The sequence below is a fragment of the Falco biarmicus genome, chromosome 4 (genome assembly GCF_023638135.1).
Source record: "Falco biarmicus isolate bFalBia1 chromosome 4, bFalBia1.pri, whole genome shotgun sequence".
Taxonomy (NCBI): Eukaryota; Metazoa; Chordata; class Aves; order Falconiformes; family Falconidae; genus Falco; species Falco biarmicus.
The window spans coordinates 11,415,268-11,429,591 of NC_079291.1; the positions used below are offsets into that span (position 1 = coordinate 11,415,268).

General features: G+C 38.4%; 1 protein-coding gene across 2 annotated transcripts in view; it reads right to left on the reverse strand.

The window, feature by feature from the left end:
• Positions 1-14,324, reverse strand: part of OSBPL10 (oxysterol binding protein like 10) — a 122,321-nt gene that overhangs the window by 88,296 nt on the left and 19,701 nt on the right. The window lies entirely within an intron of this gene.

Genomic DNA, 14,324 nt, shown 5'->3' on the forward strand with positions numbered 1-14,324 from the left:
TCTTTTGGGGAGTCTTGATCCCTTCCCTTTTTTTTTCCTCCATTTGTAACCCTGAAAGACATGGTAATTCCCCAAACTAGTCTTTGAAAAGAGGACACTTTTCTGCAGAGGGGTGAGCACAATTAAAGATGCCATGGTATTTTCATTTTTGTGATAATGTTTCACATACAGATGTTGAGTATAATTCTGAAAACTTGCCAAGGGAATTGAACAGTCTGTTCCCAGGTAGGTAGGAAGTATGGACACCAATGTATAAGAAAACAATTAGGATAAGAGAGAAGTGAAGTCTAAATTCTATTTAGCAATTTTGCTAACAAATTCTAACAAGGAAGTAACATTTTTACTGGTGATCATATATTTAGGATCAGGAAATAGTCAGTGAAAATCTAGTAGCCACAAAGATTAAAAAAAAACTTTAGACGAACACAAGCCATTCCACAATAAACCAACTGCTAGGACTGCCAGATCATAGAAACAAAAATAAACTAATTGCATTGTCCAAGTGCACTACATGAAAACGAAGATGTTTCACACTTAGTGTGCCAGTCTCAAGAGCAGGAAACATAATTCCCTTCGCCCAATAAACCTATCTTTCAGAGCAGCACAGATTTTAAATCCGATCTCCTGTGGAAATTATCTATGCTATTAAACTAGAAAACTATTTCAACACTACAACTCTTTGTCAAGAGGGGACAGACAGCAACCTCCTGGCTCACATGAAGGACAGTTTGCTATGACTTCCAATAGACTAGAAGCGAAGATCACACGAATGCAATTACTCCCTCAGTTTCTACTAAAAATATAGCCCCAACAATCTGGCTAACACCACTGACACCGGCATTGGGAATGCGTACTACTTGCTACTGTTCTTCTAGATATGATTAGCATAAGTCACAAAAATTTGTGTACAATATTTCAGAAGCTGTGATATTGAGACTTCTATAGCTTTGTACACCCCAAATTTGCTCGTCACTACAAAGAAAAGGACTAGAGAAATGGCAAGCTGAGTATCAACAACCACAAGGTTTTCAACAGTAGAGTTAAAAATAAGGAGGACCCAAATGGTAATTGCCAATATTTCAGAAGATTACCTTATTGACTTGTATTACACCAGTAAATAACTTTCCTGTTTTGTCTGAAAGTAAACGATTTTACAATACTGCTCTCCCACTTACAAAGCATTTTTCCTCTTAAAGTCCTTAGTAGGGAAAGATGATGCACTTTACTGCAGGTGAAAACAGCAAAACTGTAAAACATACAATAAAAAAAGTCAGACTTGCACACTTCATAGTAAATTTTACTTTCACTCAGTCTCACTTTTCCTTGTCCATTTTAGGAATATTTGTTACATATTCAGGAGGAAAAGCAGAGCACTAGACAGAAGTGATGCCATGCTCCTGAGAAAATGATACGGCACCTTGACCCTACAGCTAGTGCAAGTTTTCAGCAACCTCTTTGGGTTTAGGAAACAGGTCTAGGCTTTATATGCAGTGATGTTAATTCTGAGTCTGTGCCATCCTCATCATAACTTCATTGTCCTTTTATTGTTCAGGTACAAGTAACTTATTGTAGCCTTTGTCAATCAAGCCATCTTTTATGGGTTACTATCACGGAAGTCATCATTGTGGCTACTGCAGTACAGCTCTGCAATTAATGAAAGGAGGAACAACGGGGGGGAACAGGGGGGAACGGGGGGGCAAGAAAAATCATCTTTCCTTCTCCTATCAAGACCAAACGATTTGGGAAAAAAAGTTCCTCTGAATATATTAGAACAGAAACTATTGAGTTACATAAACACTACAAGCCCTTCAACTCAGAAACCTTTGCATGCTAGGCCAGCAAAGCACACCCAGAATGACTAAGATCCATAAAGATGGGCTTTGCATTGCCATAAAGCTACCCCAGGGAAGGAAGCAGCCGTTTGAGTACCAAATACACCTCCACCAGCATAGTGACATCCAAGAACAGTGACTTCTGCAAATCCACATACTTCATCAGACAGCATCCTTCCATCCTTGTTAACACACTACAGCAGTAGCATTAACTTGACTTTCTAGCCAACATAACCTATATTATGTACAGTCTCAGAAAAACAGAACATTATCGTTGGCCTTGTACCTTCAGTTTTCAGTACTTGTGAGGATGTCTTAGTTGCCTGTAAAAGCATTCAACGTTTCCAGTACAACTCAAGCAGTAATCTTGAGAAAGAAAGAAGTAACCAGTTCTTACAAGCCTTTGCATTGCCTTCTTCCAAGTATCCTGCCTTCTTTCTTGTCCCAGATTTCCATGTTTTTTTCCACGTCTGCCAACTTCAAAAGCCACAAGAGAAAGGAGAACTACCTACAGAAACCTGAGTCCCAACTGTCCAACAAAAACTAGTTGTGTCAACAAAATAGCTTTCCTGCGACTTTGGAAAGTTCAGGAACTTTTCACAGGCATCCTGACCATGACACTGCTCATATCACACAGAACCACGTATTTGTTTTTCAAGTGTTAAGGTTCTATGCACAACTCCCCCATTCACCTTTCACACAGTAGTGCCACAGAAAAAGACACAGACAACTACAGCCTCACAAGAAAAGCAGGGTGATAATGCACTTTGAAAACTGTTAAAAGGGTAGGAAAAGCCTTGAGAAGGAATAAGGAATTCAATGTCAATTCAAGCAGCACACGACTTCACACAAACAAGGAGGGGAAGGAGGAACAGAAAGAGACAGAGGAAACACAAGCAGCTTTCAAAAACATTTTCTTGCATCACAAACCAAGTGATGAAGACTCAGTTCAAACCATGACAAAAATGAATTAAAAATGGAGACCAGATTCTTTCATTAACTGAGGGTGGAAAAGCATTATATATATAAAGCAGAAGAGAAGTAAGAGAATGGCACGTGCCCCGTTTTACAAGCCCCATGTAACTGTATCAAAAGGACAGGGATATCTTTTAACCCGAGTTCCAAAAGCCATTTGTTCTGCACACCAGGGAATCAACAGCACTAACCTCTCTAGAACAGATTAATTTGCCACCTTCTCCTGTATTTCTCTACTGGCCTTGCTCACAGAACACACATTTACCCATGATATCATATCTCTGTAATTAATTTACAGATTCACACTGACGAAAACTAACATACTCTTTAGAGAACAGTCAGGTAGGAGGTAGCAGAGTCAAGTCATGTTGTACTAGACATACAAACAGTCAGTGCTGTGCAGAAATGATGAAATAACTTAGTGACAGACACTTCCAAAAGACAGCTAAATGTTTCTATTATTCCAAAACTGGACAAAAGCATAATTTTCGTGGGGTTTTTTACACTAATATTTACTAAAAGATTTCATCAATGGTAAGCTAGAAAACTACTGCTTTAACACATTTCAAGTGTTTTTAACAGCTTAAGCACTGTTCAAAGTGGACTTTAAAATTGCAGGTAAGAAAGCAGGCCATTCCACAAAAGAAAAGCCTTAGTCAATGATTTCTCGCTTTAAACTCAGATTAGTTTGGCGACTACAGGATTCCTGCTCCTCTGGTCCAGCTTCCCTCAAGCTCCCGGGACATTCACCAGGATACTCTCCTCTGCCATTCCAACCAAATGCAGATACTTTACCAACCGGTATCAATTACAAGATTAAACATTCAACTGCACTCAGTGAACTAGAATTTTATTGCTGTTCTGTCAATTTAAAAAGAAAAAAACAGATCAAAACACAACAGTCTGACATCTCCAGAATTTTTTTTAAGTTACTCAGGAGTTTGTCAATATGGCCTGATGACATTTTATTTCTATTTTACTTCCTATATTTCAAAATCAGCACTCTCTCAGAAGCTAACCTCAGTACCCTAAGTCCTATAATTTCTGTAACTATCTATCTTAATTAAAACACTCATCATGTTTCATTCCTATTCCCTTTATCCATTCACCTCAACAGCCATTAAAAAACAAAAAACAAAAAAAAAAAAGGTCAAGCAGAACAAGTATGACATATTAGGAAGCATAACTATGTTGCATTCTGAATTCTTGGAGGAGAGTCAAACACTGAACCAATAAGTTATTTCAACTGGATTTTGCATTCACTGACATGAGCATTTATTATAGCAATAATTATAACATTAAAGTAATTTATGGTGTTACAACAATTTAGTATTAGTTCTCCATTCAAGAAGAATTTAAGAAAAAACGACGACTATGGTTTAAAAAGTGATAAAATGCTGGTAGTATAGTAGGAGATGAAAATTGTCTACCATCAGAGCACGTCAACAGAGAACAGCAACTATACAGGCTTTTCAAGAGAAAATTTGACATTTCCAACACTATTCCAGTTTGAGACAATAAAAGGAAAATCTAAAAAATTTAAAAACACACCCAAAAATATCAGAAGTGCCCAGTATAAACATTTCCCATGTATTTTCCTCACCTCACTGGATTTAAGAATTATCATTTTCCCACTTTCAGTCAAATTAGGTCCATATTGTCCAGTGGAAATGCACACTTAAAAAAAAAAAACCAACAAACCAACCAAAACTTTTCTAGGCATTTTGGCATTCAACTGTACATCCGTAACATGACACACTGCTCATCAAAGCAGTCACTCAGATGGCAAGTCTGTAATGTACCCAGAAGTATGTTCCCAGCAGAAAAAACACGTCTTAAAATAACTTCCTTTTCCTCCCTTATTCTGAACACATTTCAGAAGCCAACTATCTGAAAATAAGTCTTCACTACTCTGTAATCCCAGGAAGTTTTCAAGGTAGGGCTGCCAAATCTTCCCATTGTGTAACGTATTCCCAGTGATCTGAACTCTCCCCACACCCTCCTTCCCCACTACCTTATGTCAGTTTTCTGGACCAGGTTTTATATAACTTCCAGTTTGAATTCATAACATGATAGAGATCTTTTCTATTAAGACTTTTGCAAGTGGGCAACCACAGTCCCAGTCAAATCTTTAACTATGGACTCAATCTGCTAAAGAACTCACCTCTTTTGGAAAGTAGCATTGTATTGATTACTTCCTTGGGTTCAGAAACCAGCCTACATTGGAATCCACGCTTCATAGTTGGACTGTGTCTATCCCAGAGCTCAACTTTTCAAAATTGGTATGGATGCCCAAATACTGCACAGCAGCATAGACAAATCCTTTGACTGAAGACAGAATTTTCCATAATCTCCAAACAGTAAAATGATTTTCATTATTTGATGACCTAACACAGCAACTACTTCTGGATGGAGAGGCACTCTGGGTTTCTACAGCAGGCTAGCCCTGGTTTCAGCTTTTTGGAGTTTTTCCCCCCCAGTTACTTTCTTATCGATGGACAGAGGAGCTTTTCTCTCTAAACACTTCAGCTCTTCCACAGACACCTTTTCTCCCAAACCAGTCTCACAACATGTACTTTATGGTCTACTTTTTCTTTTGCTTTAGCCGTAAAAATGCAAGCTGTTCAGACAAAAAAACATTCATTTGAAACAGCAGTCTTCACCTTGATTTAAAACCTTGATAGGCAACATCACCTTCCCTATCATGTCAGAAAAGTAACAACTCATATATTGCCCCTTCTCAGACTGCTGAATTTATTATTCCAGACAATGCGACAAATACTATGCTCCACTACATACTTCAGGATCAAATTAGCTCAAGAAGCAGCTCACCAACAGAAGAATGACACTACCCTCTCCTTCTATCACTTTTTTCCTTGATATTTTCTGAGTTTCCAAACACATTTTCCTTTTGCTCCATTCCAATTTTCCTCCAGTCACTGCCAGGACATGTTTTTTAGTGATTCCATAATCCTCAGAAAGAGGACATCTTCAAGAATAAAGAATCAAATTATTCTATAGTTATCTGGTTTTTTATTTAATTAAAAAAATAGTCAAGAATTATAGGATAGAAAGTAAATTACTGTGTCAAAGAAAGGCAAAGTTTATGGTTCCAGTAACTGAATGAAATGTCACACAGAAACTTTCTGTTTTAGGAAACTGTATCTTATTAGGCCATCTTGGAGACGACATTTATGCAACTACTTGATTCTTCTTTTTCCCCTTTTACCTTGAGCCATAAGATTAATGGAATTATTTGTGCCAGTAAAGAAAGCATGGCATACATACTTGACAGTCAAAGATTTTATCATTAAATGACAACCTTAGAGATGATCTTTAAAGACAGGTGGTTGGGAGAACATGCTTACGTTTCAGTAACTGCTTAACATCCTTTATGCATTGAGGTTCCTCAATTTATCATTTTCTAACATAAGAAAATGTAAGAACTGCAGTATTCATTAAAAGCTCTACCAGCTTTGAGTATCTCTGAATGAAAACTGTATTTTTCACACAGTAATTTCTCTGCATTATCAGTCAAGCTGAACAACAATTTGCTGGACATTTTTAGTGTTCCGCATCTAAAACAGAGGTAAGAAATAGAGGAAGTGTTATCCACAGCTAATAGACAGACTGCTTGTTTCTGATCATCATGCCCTCCATGATTTTAACATCCACAGAACTCTCACACAAATAAAATCTTGAAAAATCTCCCTTCCTGTTTTGTCAAGCCCCAGTCAGTCTTTTAAGTTCACAAGCAAGCCTGCTTTGCAAACCAAAATGTTACCTCTTCCTCAGCATCTGCAGAAGCTACAATTGCTACCAACCAGCTCATCATTTTATCAACTTCTGCTTGCCATGTCAGTTACACTCAACAGCCTGAAATTCCATATAGTCAGCCACAGACATGCTGCCCAAATTTTATTTAAGTAAAAAGAGACTACAATAAGGATAAGTATTAATATTACTTTTCTGATTTCAAATTGAGCTGCTTAGGTGTTACTTTTGAGAACCCAGGGAGAGAGAATAGGCTTTAAAATAATGTATCCATTTTTTACCCATGAGGTTTAAAATTCATACAGATTTGTGGGAAAGTACATCCACCAACTAATCTATGCTTTAGCACAACATGGCCACATTGAGGAGTAACTATTGCAATTTAGGGCCAAACACATAAACAAAAAGGTACACAGTTAAGGTCGATACCAAAAGAGCACTTACTGCTCACAGCCCACCAAGCCACCTGGCTACCCAATGCTACTTCGTGTCATTTAGTAGTACTTGCCACCCTTCCTATTCATTCGCTCTAAATTCACTACTGCTTAATAATTAAGCAGACTCCATTTTTTGTATTGCAGATCAGACAGTAAAGGCTAGCAGTGACATAATGGGGGGGAATAAATAGGCCAGTGCAATCTTAATTCTGGCAATGTTATTATCCACCTTGATTCAGGTCACAGATTAAAAACAGAGCTTCCAGATAGGAAAATAAATTTCTTTTGTAAAAAAAATAACCATGATCTAAACCAAAACAAGAACAGAGTAATTCCATGTAATTTCTAATAATTTGCATGTAATGAAAGAACATTGAGCTTTAGGAAGACACACTTTCTGTGATTCTAAAACAAGATACAGGAAACCTAGCAGAGACAACTAATTACGCACAACAACTCTATTCCCCATCTGAGAGGAAGGCAGTGCTCTGTATGACACAAGACTGCTGCTAAATTGGTTCTCACTGAAGCCAGGTCCACAGTGTAGTCATTTCCAGTCATTTGGGCACCAAAATAAAGGAAGCTAGCTGGCTTACCCTCTCTCAATCGCCCGACACCTTTCCACCCTTATCCAGGAGCAAGACGTTGCTCCTCGGAGAAAATAAAATTACAGAAAACTGCTTCGGAACCTGTATGGACAACTGCTTCTGTGCTCCAAGTCTTCATGCAGTATTTGTCTGTCCCAACTAGCAAAACAAAAAAACCCCAAAAAACCAAACAACCCCCCCCCAAAAAAACCCCCACCAATAAACAAGGCAGCTATCAGAAATCAAGCTCTTAATTTTCTTCTGTTTTTCCAAAACCTAGCCAAAGTGGGTTTTACATTAAGATGTTTAGATATCACCTAGTCTTCCCAAGAGGATGCAAAGGATGCATAAATTTTGCTTAGTCAAGGAATATTCTAGTTGGAAACTACCTTAAGTCTATCCAACTGTAACGAGGACTTATAAACAAACTAAGTGAGAAGCAGTAAGTAAATGAGAAAACCTGACACATTTGCTTTCATTACCATAACAAATCACCTACAAAAAAGTAACTAAAGATTGGGGGGATAAGTAAAAATTGGAAAAAAATAATCTTGAGTTTCTTCCCCAAAATAAAGAAAATAAAATGAGACATTCAATTATGTCTGGCTTGTGAAATCAGCTTTTCCATATTAATATTTGTAATTCTCTCTAGTCACATTAGCAGTGGTCAAAACTGCTGCTGAGCAAACAGCTGCATCGCCACAGTTTTAAACATCTCCTAAAACTATGTCAGCCATGCCAGGAATCTTATTGCCTATTCTTTTCTGTAACAAAAAACCACACCAGAATTGTAAGCGGTACAGAAATACCTGACCTTCCATAAAAACATGTCACTTCTTTGCTTGACACTTTCTGCAACGAGTTCTGTAAAATTTGACAGGTTTGGCAAGGATGCTTCACATCAAAAATTGCCTAGTGTCTAGCATCAACTCATTTTCCACAAAGTTCTTGCAAAATACAGTATGAAATAAACATTTTAGAAGATAGCCTAAATTACCAAAAATACAACTCTCCAACAAGCTGGATGAGAAATTCAGGAAGTCTGAAATGCTGAACCAAAGGCTATATACCATGTACGTTAAACACCCTAAGAAAATGTAAGCATCTCACAGACCTATTTGAAGGAAAGCAATCAAAAAGAAGGCAGCGCTGAATGAAGCCACCGTGAACACAGCTGCTCAGAGCTTTAATGAGTCCAACAGTGACTGACACCATTATATATCAATTCTTTCAACAGTCTTGATTTTAAGTAGGGACACACACACACACACACAGAGAATACATTTCCAGGAAGGTCATATATGAAGACAGATCAATAATGAAGTGAGATTTGACCGAAGGCAGTATTTAACAGAGATTTCTGTCCACTACTTACCATATCCTGCAGAAGACTTCACAGACTGAAAAGAGATGTGACCTTAGCTTTGTCCTTCTGATACTTGCTATTACAACATCCACAAATTAATAAAATATGCCCATTTGAAACCTGGTTCTCATGCAACATAATGAGAGAGTAGCAAATTCAGTCACCTAATAGCATGCCCCCACAACACACACTCAACAGGGAGCCTGGAATTGCTGGCTTTGTATCAGCATTATCACACAACACACTTTAAAGAAAACCACATTCACTGAATTTGTGTGAGTCAGCCAGGTCTGAACCACAATTTTATCTCAAAATCCTATTATCCATAATCCAAATTCTCTACAATTTGCAGCTTCTAAGTTATGGCAATCCCAAACATACACATCCCCAAAAAAGACTGCTGAGCAAAAACCATCTATTCAGTTGAAATACCCCCACATCCCTCTCCTTTACCTTCAGCAACCAGAGCCTGCCCTCTGAACTACATTGAGGCAGACAGATACTATTACTAGACAGACAGAAAATGCAGGAAGGAAGCAGTAAACCCTTACACACACACAACCCATGTCTACTACACAAAATCTTGCACTGGCCCCATCCTAAAGTTTCATATCACTTCCCTCTTATGGTGTACCAATGATGAATCAAACCCTTATTTGCAGAGGTAAAGTTGGTTTATGTTTCTCTGACTTGTGCCTCTCAACTCTTCCTCCCTCTTCCCCAACAACTTGTCGTTCTCATTGGTAAGAATTAACCCTAACTCAACCCAGCACTACTGTTATTGCATATTATGTTCCAGCTAGGGGAGGCACCTTCATACATCACACGTCTGCAGATTTTTAGAGCTCTCTTTTGCTGTCAAGAATTACAGACCGTATACAGAAAAGCACTCAGCTGTGAGACAACCAATATGACCCTGAGTTTTTATGCCAGACCTGAAGTTAGTTAGAATTTCACCTAGAGACAAAATACTTTCAGGGACTGAAATATTAATGAAACAAATAACAAAGGCACAGAGGGTGACCCTGAACAACACTGAGGCTGAGGAAGAGACAATTGCTGGATGACAAACCAAGAGATGGCCCAAACACCTCCAGGTGGGAATATCCAACTGTTCAAGTAATCAGACCACAAAACAGACTGCAAATACAAGTAGCTCAAGTTGCAAGACTACTCTAGCTTCAATTAGAGTAGCTGTAGAGTAGTTCAGCTACTGTAAGTGCTGCTTTTCACTCAATTAACAAGAGAATGGGAATTAGGAGTATCAGTCAAGTGGTATCTTGAAACAGCTACACAGCCAAAAGGAGCCTGTTATCTCTGCCCAAAGTATTTGGGCTGCATGTCTCCAAGCTAAAAGCCAGGGAAATTATCTACATAGGTGAACCCTCATGAGTCTGTTCCTCACAGGTTGATATGGTCCCATGCACAATAGTAACAGCATGTAGTGCTAAGTCAGAGAAATTCAGGGAGCTGACCTGCACATAAATAAAAAGTGGTACATGTCAATGCAAGTACATTGGCCCTTGGAGTTATTTCCAATTCATTTTTACTGCTTACTGGAAAACAAGGTTGCTTTAAGACAGACTGTAAAAACTCCAAAGTCAGAAGGGTGGTATCTTAATTCATGCAACTGAATTGTAAATTCTATGCTATAAAATCTGCACTATTTTATATATAGTAATTATTGAACAAAATAGCTAAATCACTGAACTATCTTCACTGTTAATTAGCTCTTCTCTCATTTTTAATTATAACACATGAAATATAAAAGGCTAGATAGGATTCATAAACTTTCTTAATAAAAAAATGTCACCAAGCTAAAAGTATTCAATAGAAAGATGTTGCTGAAAATTAATTAGAACAGTCACATGTCCTGGTTTATGGGGACAGAACTTCAGTTTTATTATGACCACTCTGCTGCCAACAAGTGAGGGGCAATCTTCAGAGGAAATAGAGGGATGAAGGAGTAGACAAGCAAAACAGTTCAGCAACAGGGTGTGCCAAAAGGTTTTCAGTAAATTTACCTAAAACTAAACAGAAATCTGAAGAATCATTTGACATTACAGTCAAGAATAAAGCGCACTGCTAGCTAGACTTCCAACCACCATCCAGGGCACTCTCCTGCACTGGACCGTATGTACTATAAGCTAATTACTAGGTTAGTGAAAACTGTTTTTTTCCCTACTTCAAAACTAGTTCATCAACATCTTGAACATACCCTTAAAGAAAAAAATTAGTTGGTTACTTCTTCCAAAGTTTATTAGATGACTGACAGAAAACCCAACATCAGACCACAGTTTGACAGTACATTCATATCACGTCTCTTAAGCTTACACAGAGCATTATACTTCCTCCTGCTAGTTGCATAGTTTCAGTAGACTAAGCAAGCACGTACTGGAAGCAACAAAGATGTAGCTGGAGTACTTCAAAGCTGGACTACTTGAAAAGAAAGACATCAACACCCAATATATACTTAGTTTAAGATTCTTTCATCCTTTTTGGCCAGGTTAATTTTCTGCCATTTTAATGAGCTGAATTCCATTACCATGTGATCAACAGGACATCAGAGTAATGGCAAAGTAAGAGGGAGTGAGAAGCAATGAGGAGCATGCAAGGAGGTTGTCTCTCTTGTTGACAACATGCTTTTAATTTACTTAAAGAAACCTTATTAAACCATATCCTCTGAGAGTTATTTTAATGACATAGCGCTTCATTATATTTATCAGCAGGGATAAAACTGCAGAGAATAATTCTGATGCTTCTGTTACTCTCATTAGTCTTTTCTATTTCCAACGCTACTAAGTATTCTAAGTGATGGTGTATGGTCTGAGGTTTAGGGTTTATTTTTCGATTACAGAGGAATAACCATAATACTATTTTTTCTCATTCATTTCTCTTAGACCATATTCTTGACTTCTGTCTTACCACCTGCTAATATAAAAGCCTATTTATATGGAAAAAGTAAACTTACAGGTGAAAATGCAAATCTACTATATACTGTACATTACACACCTTCAGGCATGCTGTGTATAGATAATATATCACTCCTGCTATGCTTAAACGTGACCAGCAGGCAGAAGCAGCACCCTCTTTGTTCCTTCCCGATGTATGAGACACACGTAGGAAGCTCTCCTCTGGTTGTATTATCCTCGAGATACTAGTTCCAGCTTTCCCTAGTCTTCCTGGAAGAGTATATGCCAGAACACTACCACAAGATAATAAATAAAATTCATTCACATAGAGCAAGCAAGAATATTTTGAAATATTCAAAAGTACAGAGAAATCTAAATGAGTCTGTAAAGGCATTCCATCTCCTGTGTGTGCTTTCTCAAAACATATTTTTGCATCCTGTATCTTGAAAAACTTCTGACAGGTAACATTTAAAAATATTAGAAGTCACATTTATTACTGAATACCTGCAGGCTCCAAATCGTAAGCGCCAGTAATGCATGGTGCAGCAGGAGAATCTGTTACGTCTGCCTGTTGTCTGCTTCCCTCCATTGCTAGGGATCATCACCCCAGCAGAGCAGCAACCAACCAACTCTACCAAAGTCCTGCTCAGTGAAACTAAAACTGATGGGCTGAAGGCAGATGATAGCGTATAGTTATGCCACATTATGAACAGCAGCAGCTGACGTCAATGACTCACAACCTCTACTACAATGGTTAAATGAGTGAGGAGGAGCGGTAATGAGTGGTAAAGAAGTGATCAGAAACAAATGATCACTTCCCTCTTCCTCAGAAACTGGTGTGCCAGGCTTGTTGCCAAGTGTGAGCTGCATTTACATTATTTTGGATATCTTGGATTTCCTTCACAAAACACCACAGTTAACTTTACCTCATGTCTACAGCTTGGCTGGTTGTAAAACCTCATCCAGACTTAAGGTTCACCACTGCTCTCTTCTTCCCCCCTTCCTCCCCTGCTGCACGCTCACAACCCATCCCTTGGGTCCTCTCTAGTACTCAAACTTGTGCTCACACTCAGCGGGAACTAACTTAATTTGCTAGACCAAGGGAAAAAATATAGAAGGAACAGACAGCTGGGAGAGGGTCTTCCCCCATTCAGCAGTGAGGTGGTGAAACAGTGGCTTATCTTCAAGTCTCATGAAAGCAGCTGGTACAAGCTACCACAAAAACAAAAAAGACACCACCTACCAGCTCGACCCAAACCACAAGATACATTCATGCTAATTATATCAGCAGACAACTGGAATATGCAAAATAATTTGTAACTACTAAATCATTATAAAAGCCTACAAAGATACATAAGTGATGCTCATTTTTTCCTCATAACTATGCAATAACTTCTACATTTTCTTCTCCTAATCTGCTTTTCCAACATTGTTGTTTGGAAGAAAGTCAAAGATACTTAATTCTGTACAAGTTGTTGATGTGAGACTCTGGAAGTTAAAACCCTTCCAAAAATTGTATTTAACCTGATCTACACTTGATGCATTTCCATGGATGAAGATTTGGAAATCAGCATAGAATGCAAACAATTGTAAGAGGATGTCTGTGTGAACAACTCCATTCCAGAACTACTTTATGGAAGAAAATACATAAACTAGCTCTGGTACTTCTCAATACATACAATTACTTTATGATCCAGTAAATTAAAAAATAAAAAAAAAGTTTAAACATCAGATAAGAGTCCTTTAACCTCTAAATCACTTACTTTTAGAAACACAATATCTTACACGTTTACACAACAGTCCACAGCAATGGTGCAAAATGAACAGTAACTGTTCCCCAAAAATCTCAATGAATTGTTACATCAACGTAACTGGGCAAAGTGAAGAAAGCTGCCCTTAGAAAACACAAGTGAAAATCAGTTGTAATTTCTCACTCTCCCTCCTTAAGAAAGAATTGCTGATTTACATGTTAAAAACCTCGTTCAGCTGAACTAGCCTTCCCCTATTTGGTGTCATGTCAGACCTACTGCTCTGTCATCTTCATTTCTTTGTTCCCATCAGTGGCCCGTAGCAGTACTCGGCCCTGCATCCCAGAATAGCCTATACGGTAAGAGCTGTGGTTAGCTGAAGAACAATGCAGCCAGCTCAGTCTTTGGGTAGATGAGGAACTTTGCAGCATCACCCATCAAGCAGGAAAGAGATCCGTTTCCTCTGCAGGTACAAGCATTACATGGAAACCACTGGCCAGTATCTCCAGCTGCCTGTGACAGACACACTTGACCCCTAGCCACACTTTGGTTCAGGCTGTTTAAGGAGCAACAGGCCTCACACCCTGTGGTGAACCTGCGAGCTGGAAAGCTCCTGGCTCACGTACAGGGAAGCAAAGATGACTCAGAAAAAGTATTTTGAAAGGTGGTTTCAAAATCCAGAAACGTGAGAGA